The sequence below is a fragment of the Vicugna pacos genome, chromosome 2 (assembly GCF_048564905.1).
Source record: "Vicugna pacos chromosome 2, VicPac4, whole genome shotgun sequence".
In the NCBI taxonomy this organism is placed as follows: Eukaryota; Metazoa; Chordata; class Mammalia; order Artiodactyla; family Camelidae; genus Vicugna; species Vicugna pacos.
Window position 1 is genome coordinate 45,033,296 of NC_132988.1, and position 13,968 is coordinate 45,047,263.

The window sequence follows — 13,968 nt, forward strand, 5'->3', positions numbered from 1 at the left end:
ACTCCTCTCACTATTAAGCACAGTGACCCTCTAGAAAAATTTTTGCTTGCTATCTCCACAACTTTAAGATCTGCTGGTCTAGAAGTTTTGGTTCTAAAGGGAATAAACCTTTCACGAAAAGACACAACAGTGATTCCTCCTAGAAATGGAGGTGCCACCTGGCCACTTTGGGCTCCCCCTTCTCTTCATGCCACTGAATCAACTGACAAAGAAGGCAGTTCCTTTAACTCATGGGAGCAATGGATCCTGATCAATACGGGGATATAACGGTACTAAAAAAAATGTATTTAGTGTTGACTGAAAAAAAAAAAGCACAACTTAAAAGTTGAGAATTATGTTTTATTTGGCAGACATTCTGAGGACCTCAAGCCCCAAGACAACCTCTCAGATCACTCTAAGGGACTGCTCCAAGAAGTAAGAGGGAGCCAGGTAATAAAGGAGTTTGTGCAACAAAAGACCAGCTAGTCGGAACATCAAAACATTACTGTTAATTAAAGAAAACCAGGTATCTCAAGGTAAGGAATTTAGCACTTTCCTATGTCTGGGAACATGCAAAAGTCTAGGCTCATTGAAATCATTTCTTTGATATGCACCTCAGCTATCTAGGCAGGGCCAGTATCCTGTGCTTTCCCATCCTGAGTCTCCTCAGGGTGCACCTTTGGGAGTGGCAGCACTGGCTGAGAGCTTGGTGGCAGGCATCCTGTTTCCATCCTGAGTTCCCTCAGGGCTCACCGACCACAATGTGGTCTGACCGACCACAATGTGATAGCTTGATGACTGTAATATCCTTTGTTTACTGATACGGCAATATTTTCATTAACCCCAGAAAGCAAAACAAGATAATGATGAATACAGGAGGCTGGTGAGGGATGACAAAGGATGGTTGGATAGGAGGTACCATGCGGTCAATTGTCATTTACTGTCAAAGTCCTAGCTTTTCACTTAAGGGTTATGTTTTCTGGTACTTATTGCATTATTTAAATATATCAAATTAAATAACTGAGTGAAATAAAAGGCCATGCATGAGCCAAAGATGAGGCTATATTACAAACTTAGTGTTCTGTTAATTCAAATTTATACACGGTTACATAGAAATTTCTTAAATGGAAGAAAAGAGGGAAGGAAGGAAGGAAAGATGGATAGAAGGAAGAACCCACTAACACAAATCATTGATCACGGTGCCTTAGCCCAGTGCCTTCTACACAGAGGTGGGTGGGTGGCTGTGTGCCATCCCTTAGTGCTTTGCCCCCTCACACCACTTCAGAAAGATGGACATTGATCTCTACTAAAAATCTTTAGAATATATGAACTACTCAAGGTTTCAATCCATTCCTAGGACTGATAACCTCCAAAATTAAAATGTAGCAGGGAGAGTTTGCTCTTGTTTTGTATCCTGTACAAACAGAAAAAAGAATTAATCCTTTCATAACAGCAGTTAAAACAGGTTTTCTCAAATTCTGATGGTATAATAATCACCTGGAGACTTTTAAAATATGCAGATTCTTTGTTACTCATTCTGTGATCTGCACAATAGGCCAATAAATTGGGAGACGAGGTGTTGGGGCAAGGAATAATGATTTTATTCAGAAAGCCAGTAGACCAAGAAGATGGTGGACTAATGTTCTAGAGAACCATGCTCTCCAAGTTTGAATGCAGTCTTCTTTTATACTAAAAGGGGAAGGGGTAAAGGCCTGGCCAGCCTCCAGAGAGATGTGTTAATTTCCTTCTTCCTGCAGCCATTCACAGGTGGGCCTGTTCAGAATGTTTCCTGTGAGCTAAAGAAAGGTATTTTAGCTTAATGCTCATTACCTGGGAGGCAGGGTTCCCAGAGATGGGCCACTATGTACAATTTAAGCTCCCAGGCAACATCACTTTTATGATTACCAACCAATAGAATACAAAGGTAAAAGAAACAGGTCTAACATAGAGCAAGACTTTTTCTTCCCTATTACGTCCTGAAGTCTGCCCTTAGAAATTCATTTTCAGATATCTGCATTTTTAACAATCATCTTAGATAATTCTGATACAGGTAGTCTGAGGATCATATTATGAGAAACATTGGCTTAAAGATTTGAAACAAGAGGGGTGTTCATGTAGCTAAGGAAGCTGCCGTTAGAGGGTCAGTAATGGAACAATTAAGAACCAATTTTATTGTGGACAGATTAAACCTTATAATTAGAATTCAATTAGAGAAATGACTATCGTCCTTTTTATGTGTTAAGTGCATATAATTTCTGAGAATTTATATTGGTCCTTGGGAGATGTATGTAAGAGTGTGTGAATGTGTGTGCGCGCGTGTGTGTGCGCGCGTGTGTTTATCTTCCAGCAGGTACCTCATGGACACTTAAAAAGAATAAACAAGTGTATCTGCACAAGTCACCCTGGCAAAGAGTCCATTAAAAAGAATGGACTTGGGTGGACCAGTAACTGTCCTCTGTGGGTCTTCTGGAATGGCATGCCAAAGCCCACCACACCCCATCCTGAAGCCAAGTAAATTATTCATGGTTGAATCTAAGTTTTTCCCTTTTTACAAAATATAATGGTACAGAGTGACCCTTAAGGTGGAGGGGAAAATTGGCATTTGGGTTTCCAATATTAATAAACTGTTCCCAAATTTATCTTTTCTAAATTAAAGAAACTCATTTATTCCAGGTTTTCCTCATAGAAACCTGTTTCCCAAGAATCAATTTATTTTTTTAATTCAAGTTTAATTATATGTGAAGTATAATTTATACACAGTAAAAAAAATACCTTTTAAGGTATGTGGATTTATAACAGTATATTCATAGTTGACAAACATACATGAAGAATGCAGAAGCAGCCCAAACTCCTTCTTCCTGGTCTGTGGACAATGTGTGTTTGATTCCAGGCACCATGGCTGTACCCATGGAGTGGCTCAGCTTCAGACCTATAATGGATTTGGGAGGGTAGAGAATCTCCTATTTCTACAGAAACACTCAGAGACATGCTATGCTTATATATCAAGCCTTAATGAGAAAATATGAGGGTCAACTGTTTCTGTGGCCAACAAGTGAGCTAAGTGTTTTCTTACCCTTATGCAGGTCAAAGAGTGCCAGGTTGAGACTACACATTACTCTTATGAGTCAAGAGCCAAAATCTCTTCTTTAGAAAATCAGGACCTTCCCAGCTCTTGGAGTCCACAGTCCGATGCATGACAACTCGAGGTTAATTTAATCCTTTTTTCTCTAACTACTGAGGTCCTGGTGCATCAGCTTTAAAAGGAGCAAGACGATGATTTTTCTCTGATATTCAAAAGTTATGGAAGTAAAACTCAAAAAAAATCAAGATGGTTCTGATACATTCGAATAAAGAGTAAAGCCTCTATAGCTGGTAATTTATATGTATTTGGCCTTTCCATGGAAATGTGAAGATTTATCATTGTTACCAAGAACTGCTTTGGGATCCTCAAACAAAAGAATCAATTTACATATTCAATAGGAAAAATCTCCAGTGAATAATACAAAATTATAATTAAGCCCTCAAACTGAGTCAATTTATTTCTACCTAATAATAATAATAATAAATTATTAAATTAAAAAATCCATAGCTCTGAAAATAAAACCTAAGAGTTTCTCTAAAGTCCTCTAATGTGATGGGATCCAAATATAAAGATAATTTGAATAAATAAGCTTTGCTCCAAAAGTGCATGAAATCCTTTCATTGTGATTGTTTCCATGTGTCTCTTTGAAAGCGTCACAGGTCAAGAGTGATAGAAAACAGTCTTTTTTTTTTTTAATGGCATGTTTGCATTAGCTAATCCTACCATAGTGTTATATCTGATCTGGCTTGATTCTGGGTGTTAAAAACTTGGGGGTGCATGCTGACATGGCCCCTCGAGAGGGAGTCCCTGCCAGCTGGGGGAAAGAGAAGCAGGGAATTCTCAGTTACCAGATGATTAGAAAAAGCAGTGAGGCTTCAGAATGAAAGGGCAGGGAAAGTTTCTTAGCTCCATCCCCATAATTAAGTCATAAAAGTCTTGAGTTTCCTCAGTGTGTAACCATGTGGTTTTAAACAATGTTTTAGCTTGAGTTTTCCTAAAAATAGAGCCTGAGAGAAGAACCTGAGGGCAGATAGTTTGTTTAGGGGGTAATCCCAGGAAGCAGACGTGAGGAAGTGGGGAACAGGAGCCTGGGAAAGCAGAGAAACAATCATGAGAGAAATACCATCTTCGTGTAGGAATTTTCTCCAAAGTACTTTGAAATCATTAGTTAAAGGCTACAGGTTAACTGTAACTTCCAGTGATTTGGATTTCTTGTCTCTATTCTTCTAAAAATATTCCCATGCTGGGCTTGCTCTTCCTGTGTTTGTGTCCGTATGTACAAGGATTGCACTCAAACAAAGAGCGCCCTTTGACCAGCCTCCCACCCCAGCCTCTCCTGGAGCTTTTCTCTGGCTTGAAAGCCTATGACTTATGGGCTATTAAAACCTATGAAGACATAGGTCTGCCTGATAAATGCCGACTCAGAGGAACCATTTAAAGCCCATCTGCACTATGCTACATGGGGAAAGAGAGAAGGCATGGCTCCCTGGAGCCTGGGAGGTAGGATGGGTGACACAGGCAGGACCATCAATGCCTTGGCAAATATTTCCTGGACTCTTCAGGTGTTGCTGCCCAGGATCAGTGCCTGCGGGGAGAAGCAGATGTGACCGGCACAACAACACAGGGCAATGCATGCTCTGTATCATCAAGGTGCATAGGGAGTGTGTTGGAAACATTGAAAAGGGAGCAGCCACCTCTGTCCAGGGCAGAACTGACATCTTCAGAGTCCAGGAGACACTGGAAGAAAAACATTTACCAGAGAGCAAAGGGAGACACCCCCTTCCAGACAAAGGAAGAGCACTGCAAAAGCCCAAGGTCTAGAGTGAGAACCAATGAAAGGAAAGAGAAAGGGAAGAGAGAGGGCAAGAGGAGGGAGAGAGATGTGGGTGGTGAAGGGAGACCAAGGCAATTGATAAAGAAATTTGGACATTATCTTCTAAACTCTGAGGGGGCTGTGAAGCGCTTTAAGCAAACAGATTTGCTTTATATAAAGATCTCTCTAAGGTGACTACGAGGTAGAGAGCAAAGAGGTGAGTTTGGAAGCAGGGGAAGGGGTGCTCAGATTGTCAATTCCTTTGCTGCAATAACAAATTATCACAAACGTAGTGGCTTAAAACACAGATTCATTCTCTCAGCATTCTGGAGGTCAGAAGTCTAAGGCGAATCCTAAGGGGTTAAAAAGTAAGGTATTGGCAGGGCTGGTTCCTTCTGCAGGCTCCTGGGGAGAATTTGTTTCCTTGTCTTCTCCAGCTTTTGGAGACCACCTGCATTGCTTGGCTCCTGGTCCACTTCCTCCACCTTGAAAGTGCCTCCCTCCAACTTCTATATCTGTCATCCCTTCTCCTCCTTCCTTGACCTTCTTGCCTCCCTCTTATTAGGACCCTTGTGATTACATCAGACCCAGTTGGATCATCCAGGATAATCTCTCCATCTCAAAATCCTTAATTTAGTCACATCTGCAAAGTCCCTTTGGATATAAGGTAACATTCACAGTTCCAGGGATTTGGACAGGACGTCTCTTGGGGGCCATTATTCAGTCCACTACAGTGATAGTTTCCAAGTGAGAGATAAGTCAAATGAACCCCTAAAATACCTGGGAATATCCTAAAATAAAAGAGCTCTAGGAAGGAAGAATATAATGTTTCATTTTCTTTTCTTCAATGAAGAATGAGAAGCTTATTACTAACAAACAATGAATGTATACAGTCAAGCAAAAGGAATTAGCATCTTAGCTGTTCTGGCTTTTTCCTCTTCTTATCCAATGCTTTCTTTACATTTGTTTGTGTGTGTGTGTGTGTGTGTGTTTTCATTATGTAAGTGCTGTGATTCCAGGGTGGCAGTGCCCACGTAACATGTAACATGGTTGTCTCTCTTGAGACTTGGATACCAGCATCAAATTCAGGTCATAGTGTACTGAAAGCACGTTGATGTGTAGGTATTCTGGGGACATATCTTATCTCTGCTATTTCTCTTTGAGGTCCTGGAGAGCACTAGTTGCTCTGATTCATATTTTTATCTCCCATGGAGTGGAAAACACTTTCTATACTAGATGTTTGTTGTCTGCTCACCCAGCATGTCTTTCTCCTTCCTTCATCTTCACTGTGCTGGATTTTCAAATAGATACCCAACACACACGCACACACATACACACACACACACTCACTCACTCGTCGATGTAGTCAGTCAGCATTTTCCATTCCTTGGCCCACAATCCATGGACTATTGGCTTAAGCTGTTTCCAGCAGAGTGAATGCTGGAACAGAAGAGCTCTCCTGTTTTTAGAGGTGAATCTAAAACTTCTATAGACACTCAGCCAGTGTGAGGATAAAAGTAATACCTCTGTGGAGAGAAGCACACTGTTGAACCACTGAAAAAAATCAACCCTAAAGCCTGCTCTTCCTCTGGACATTTCAGTTAAATAAGCCAATAAATCCTTTTTGTTCATTAATCTAATTTGAATTGGATTTTATATTTTTGCAAGCTAACATTTTCTAACAAGCACATAGTCACTCCTTGGTGTATGAATGTGAACACATAAATGGATAACAAGAAAAATACTTTCATTACAACATTCTTCTTATCCTATTCAGAACAGTTTGAGTGTTGATCTCTTTAAAATATCTGCTTTTTTTTTCCCCCTGGGCATTGGCATAATTAGGAAAACATGGTCCCATAACTTTAGAATTATGTATATCAAATAGAGATATAGAAACACCATTTTCCAGGTGCAGGGTTGAAGGGGCAGCGATCCCAATCAGATTGCTGAGAATTAGGGTCCCGATCTTGGAGAAGTTTTTGCAAGGTAAGCACCTTGCTTTTCCTTAGATTTTTGGAGCTTGGAGTTGTCTCTGCAGGACTCGTGAGGATTACAAGGGTGTCAAGGCCACTCCTTGTTGCCTTTATTTGCCCAAAGATTGCTCCTCACTCCTTTTCTAAAAATCATTTAGTGGAATCAAATATTAAATAAATGGTAAAAATCAATTATAACATTATACAGTACACCAGAAATTGACACAACATTGTAAACTGACTATACGTCAATAAATAAATAAATAAATAGGAAAAAATCAATTGTAGAACTGAAAGGGAATGCAGTCTCCAGGTTACTTATAATTATACTTAAAGGCAACTAAGAGAACAAATCTTAAATGAAGGAGAATGTAAGGGGTAGAGCGTTTCACCCTCTAATGTCACCAATTCAATTTTATTCCCTCCATTTCTATGAACATTCATATGGGGCAGGGATCTGAGCATTTTTGAGCCCACCAAAATAACAGAATTGGCCTTAACCACCTACATTTTGACCTAAGAAAGCCCTTACAAAACTGCCTTCCTCCAAGAGTTCAACTTCTTCCCCAGCCTCTTAGCCGTCCTGCTTTTCTGCTTGATTTGTCAGTTTGTCTTACTCTGACTCTCAGAAGAAAGCGCCAAATATCATTTTTTAAAGGTTTAAAATTCCCGCTGACTTTTCATATATGCTAACCACTACTTCTGCCATCTTAACTACTTCAATGAAATGTTACTATTCATTCTTGTGTCCTCACTCCATTTTCTCACTAAAGGCACAATTTGATAACTATGAATATATCAAAGCATATTGAACAAATTTTTTTCCTGAGTAGTTCATGTATGTAAACCTTTTTTTTTTACTCTCCCCTACCAATAATATAAAATACGACTAGCAAGACACAGGCAAAAACTCACTTGCAAACTATAGGATCCCACACATCTGGTCTTTAAACTGTTCATAAGTGGTGGGTTATTTCTTAACTAGGCAGCCTTCTGGAGGAAAATGAAGTTAGAACCATAGTCCACACTTCATACTTGGTTAAATTCCCTTAGGTAAAAGATTAAAGTGTTAAAAAAAAACTAGAAAAAAATTATGGGATAATTTAAATATATATATACATATATATAAAATCATAAAGTGCAGAAAGTTTTCTAAATGTGTTACACAATACAGAAATCAAAGAAGAAAAGATTGAAGAATTCTACCATGTGAAAACCCATTTGTAAAAGCTCTTAATTAAAAAAAAATTTAGAAATAACTATGTTGACAATTAGTAGTAGCAAGCTGTAGTTAGAGCAATGTAATTCACACATTATTCGTGTGTGTGTGTGTGTGTGTGTGTGTGTGTGTCTGTGTGTGTGGAATAGGTGAGTCCCCAGAGTAACTGCTTTCCCTTTCTTTCTCCAGTCACTCCAGAGTCTGTCTCCTCGCACATTGTTAAAAAGTCTGCTTTCCTCCTGCTCCAACCTTGATTGCACTGAGAGGTGGGAGATGAGAGGATATGAGAGAAGAGAATGACTACTGGGTGCTTATTAGCAGGGAGTGAAGTCAAGTTGAAAGCTCACTGCCTTGAGAATCTTGAGGATCTGCAGCCTCTTCTGTAGCCGGAATCCACTGCCACCTCTAGCTGACTGTGAGCCCTTGGGCAGGGGTCTTCACCCATAAAATCTCTCTATCTGACATGGGTTGTTTGAGAAAATTAGAAGACGGCAAGTGGATGAAAGTTGGAAGTGCCCTATAGGTATGCTGCTATTACTATTGTTAACAACAGTTGCCAGACACGGGGCTTGGAAATGGGACCTGTGTTCATCCATCCGCGCCAGGAGGGATTCTCTGACAGTCGCGGGGCCCAGAAATTCTGGGGGAAATCCTGGGACACAACAACGAGTGACTTTCTGATCTGGAAGGCCAGCGGTGGTTGTACTCGCTGAAGTGATTTCCCAGAGAAGACAGAAGCTGCTGTTTGGGGTGGGAGGAACCTGAGGTAACGCCGGGATCCAGGGGTGGGCGGGGCCACCCGGGGAGTGGGAGGGGCTCCGGTGCCCTACCCACTTCTCCAAGCGTGACCGACGGGGAGACTTTGTATTGGAGCCGCACCAGGGTGCGAGCAGCGCCAAGCGTGATGCGACTCAGATGTGAGCAGTGTTCGAAAACAATCTGATGTATGTTAGGGCATGTAAGTGAGTAAATAACTGACCGGGCTGGGAAGAGCCAGGAGAGAGGTCAACTGAGGAAAAGGTTATTTATCCACTTTCTACCTGCTCCTATTATCCAGGGTCAAGTTCAGAATGAAAGCAGATGAACCATCTATTGTCACCTGGCAGGAAGGTAAGACATGCTGCAAGGAAAGGAAAAGCTCACCAGCAAGTGCGGTCCATCAATTCTAATCATCCGCCTGCCTCCTACACGATGTCAGGGACTGAAAGAGGCAGAAGGACTCAAACCAGGCTGCCTGCCCAGTCCTGCCCTGCCCTCAGAGCCACCTTCATAGTTTCCCTAGTCTGCTCCCAGTTTCCAGAAGGAAAATAATTCTGACCAATTGGAGAGGAAAGGGAGTCTTGGCTAAAAGGTGGCAGCTCTTCTGTAGAATGTCCCCCTCATAGTCACCAGAAATGGTGGTTGGGATCTAGAAAATGTCACAGAATGTGAAAAGGAGGGCCACTGACCTTACAGATGCTCAAACTGAAGCTGGAACTGACCGCAAAAAGTGTTTAGTCCCAACCACTCTTGTTATTTAGGAAAAAATGGAAACCTAGGAAGGTTCAGGGATGTGCCCATGCTCATATAGCCCCCTCTGAAGTAGATGTGTTTAGGTGGATCTGTCCAGGGTATAAGCCAATGACCTCCCTTCACCTTCTCTGGGAGTTTTCCTTGACACAGTTTGCTCCCTTGTAGCCATGTGGGTGTTCTGTGAACTTAGCCCACTTGCTGTAACTAACTGGACCAGCGGTGTAAACCCAACTATGTCAGTCACTCATCATTCAATATTTGAAACCATTAGGTGGGGATTCAAAACTCTTTATGTGGCTAGAAATATAACTTATAAATTCAGGCAATATAACTTGTAACTATGTTAAAGAGCCTGTCTGGAAAATGTCACAGAATGTGAAAAGGAGGCACCCTGTCATGTACCTGTGCACAAAGGGGCAGAGACATGGGTCAGCAGAGTGAAGCAGCTGTGCAGATAATGGCAGAAAAACACGAAAAGAGAGTGAACCCTGGGGCCTTCTAGTTCCTTCCAGCCACTCATCGAGCTTAGCTGATTCCTGCTCTTGGATTCCATGACAGGTCCCTGCCACCCCCACCCCCTGTCCCTTCGTGTTAGTTCAAGTTACTTGCTTCTATTACTTGCAATCAAAGAAGACTAATATCCTCTCCAGTAAGTGTGAGTAGATGTGGCTGCCAGGATGATCCTCTCTGCTTGCACTCCTGGCCATCAAGCAGGGAGCCTGCCTGATCCTTCCTTTTCCCACTGGGTGTGGAGGACACCCTAGCAGAGTGGTGACTGGGAACTGCTTTTGTGAATCCAGAAGGATGTAGCATGGAAGGGATGTTGCTGAGAGCACCAAGATGTCCACCTGACAGGGATGTGCATAAAAAGGGATGAGATCACAGATGAGCTGCCTGGCAATCTGAATTACTCCCCGAGATCCTCCTTGGGACGGCCCAGCTGCTGCTTTCTCCTTTTCTCTGTCTGAGATCACCATGACTACTTGCTGTCACAGTCTCCGTGTGTCCTTGGATCAGTCCTTATGGAAATTTCTGCAAAGCCTAGGGAAGTCTGGGTCTCCTGCTTGGGAGCAGACATTCTCTAGCCACAGTTGCTCTGCTGTCCTCACAGAGCCAGGATTGCAGACCTCCAATCCCTGGTTCCACATTTCTCAGGACAGTCATTGGCTTTTTGCCTAAGTCCTAATCTCCAAGGTGTCCCCTCCATCCCCTGTCTTAAGTTGGTTTCCCCAGGAGTAGACCTGGATAAAAGCATTTGTGCAAGTAGTTTATCTCAAGGAGTCCTAGCAGAGAAACAGGGAAATAAGAAAGGGAACAGAAGGCAGCTAACCAAGTATGTGTTATGAAGCGGGTTATCACTCTGGACACCTGGTGCTCAATCCTACCAGGGACTTGGGGAGACAGTGAGAAAACACTGTAGACTAACAATAACTTTCCTACTTACTGAATAGCAGGATAGGGGTAATGTATATAAAAGTTCTTTTTTCCCACCCTAATGCACAAGGAAGCTAAAGTCTATTTCTCTTGCAATTCCCAAGCAGCATTAGCTGATGGCTGTTCCTGGAGGATTCACTTGCCAATACCACTGGCTGGCCCCATACTTGGACCAAGAGTGAGCCTGCAGGCAGAGACACAGTCCGTGCAGGAGGATGCCTTCCACACATGCTTGAATGGTGAGGTCCCAGGGGACATGGGCAGGGCACAGCACTGTCCACTACAGCCTATTTGTCCCAGCTCGTACATTATTATACAAGCATAGCATTGTCCACCATGAACTCTAGTCAAAGACAAATTGTTCAAATAAGGGGACCCTAGGCCTTGTATCCAGCAGAGACAAGCTCTAGAACCTTTTGAACCTCATGCCAGTGCTCATCCCCACCCAGCTTCAGCTGCTGGGGAGCAGAATTAAATTCAGTCCAGTGGAGCGGGTATAGCTCAGTGGTAGAGAACATGCTTAGCATGTACGAGGTCTTGGGTTCAATCCCCAGTACCTATATTTAAAAAAAAATTTTTTTAAGAAAAAAACCCCTAATTACCTTCCCCCTCAAAAAAATTAAAAATAAATAAATAAAAATAAATAAGTAAATTCAGTCCACACAATTCAGTCAGGAAATACTATTTTGTGGAGTTAGTTACATGTGCATAAAGTTGATGGCATTTGTTTTTAAGGAATAGCCTTATTCCTAAGGCTGTTTCAAGTTTTTTATCAAGTCTCTCTCTCCCTCTTTTCCTCCAGAAATATAAATGCAGGATCAAGGAATGCCACAGGACAGAGATATTTGTTCCTCTGCCAAAGCATATTACAGTCAAAACAGCATGGACTTTGGGGCCAACCAATCTAGTTCTATTTCTGCTTTTGTGTCTTAAAAAATCTTTCCCAACCTTGAAGTCATGAAGAAATACGTCAATATATTTTCTAAAGGCTTTATAGCCTTTCATATTTGAATACTTAATCCAATTAGAATTGATTTCTGTATATGGGTTTGTTTGTTTTTTCCCACATAGATTACCCAATTGTCCAAGAAACATTTATTGAAAAAGTTAATTCCTCTAGTGGTCTACAGTGTCATCTTGTCATATATCAAGTATTCACATGAGTGTGAGTCTGTTTCAGGCTCCATTCTGTCCCATTGTTCTGTCTGTCCATGCCTGGAGCAATACTGCACCGTCTTAACCAGTATGGGTCATAAGTTTTCGTATCTGGTAGGACAGGTTCTCCTACCTTATTATTTTTCTTCTAGACTGCCTCACCAGTTCTTGGCCCTTTGTATTTTGGTATACACTCTAGAATCAGCTTCTTAAAGTAATTTTTGGAATTTTGTTTGGGATTGCTGAATTGACAAATCAATTTGGGGAGAACTGACATACATATAGTATGCTTCCATTTATTTAAAGTTAAAAGCTGAGAAAAAACTAACCTATAGTGTTTAGAGATTGATGAATTTAAAATGCAGCAAGGAACTGACTACCACGAAAGTCAGTGGAGTGGTTACCTCTAAGAGGGAAGTAAGGGCCGTGATTGTGAAGGGATACATAAGAAGCCTTTGTTTTATTTCTTGACCTGATGGTACTTATATGGGTGTCTGCCTTATAATTATTTATTAAAATGTGTATTTATGATTACTTACTTTTTGTAGTATAGGTCATAATAAAAATATTTTTAAAATTCTAACTTTGCCTCTTGCTAGTTATTACATTAATCTTTGTTAATTGTAAAATGGAGCTCATACCTACATCACAGATTCATCTCTTCTTACAGCATTGAAAACAGCGCATAGTACAGCGCTAAGCACATAGTAGATCATCAAAAAATGCTAATTTCCTTCCAGCTCCTGGGCAATCTCTAGTCAAATCAGCCAGAGATGAGAGAACCACCTGTATGTATTCAGGAGTCCCCTGCATGCAGCCTTGGACTTGCTCTCTGTCCTGTACAAAAGGAATGTTGACTGGACAGTGAGGTTATCACTTGCTCTTTCTGGAAATCATGACATCTGTCAGTTTCATCACCTTAGGTGTAGGGCAAAGTAAAGCTGGTTCAATAATTCTTATCTCTAAACCAGCCTTCCGCAGAATTACCAATTGGCAGTGGGCTTTCTCCCCACCCCTTTCACTCTGTCCTTGGCTCTAGAGCAGGAGCTTGTAGCCTTTGACCCCTACGCCTTTGCACCACCAGACTGCAAAGGTGGTGAGCGGTGGTGGAGTTTTTCAGAAAACTTATTATTATCTGAAAAATTTTTTATTTGGGGATAATTCATTCTAAATTGAGATCCTTTTAAAATAATGCCATAGAGCACCTATGTTATTTATATTATATATATTTCCCTTGCACCTCCTATAAGTTAGACACCAAGGTTAGTCCTTTAATAACAAAAGTTAAAACAATCATGGTTAAGGTACTTTGAGTGATTGCTATACCTGCCAATCGTTTTGCTTACACTTCTTTTATTTAATCCTCTCATGATAATAAGTACCGTTTTTAGCCCTCATTTTACAGATTAGTAAACAGGGTCTTAAAGAAGTTGGGACTCACACGATGTCTCACAGCTAGCAAATTGTGGATACCTGGGTTGTGCATCTAAATTTGTGTAACGGCAAGTTACAGACTGAAGTAGTGGCTAAACACACACCCTCATGCATACAAACTGACTCATACGCCACGTCTTCCACGTCTGCAATGAATGACCGTCACAATATGTTATGTTCTCCAAACTGTGTCATTTCTCTGACTGGTGGCCACATATCAGAGCAGTAACGAAGAACCATGATGAGTGTCCTGCTCCGACTGGCTCACTGAGTATGAATTTATCATAGTAAAAATGAGGTGATGGAGGAGGACGAGCACACACCTTGTTACCCCACTTGTCACAAGTGCATTTGGCAGCCAAAT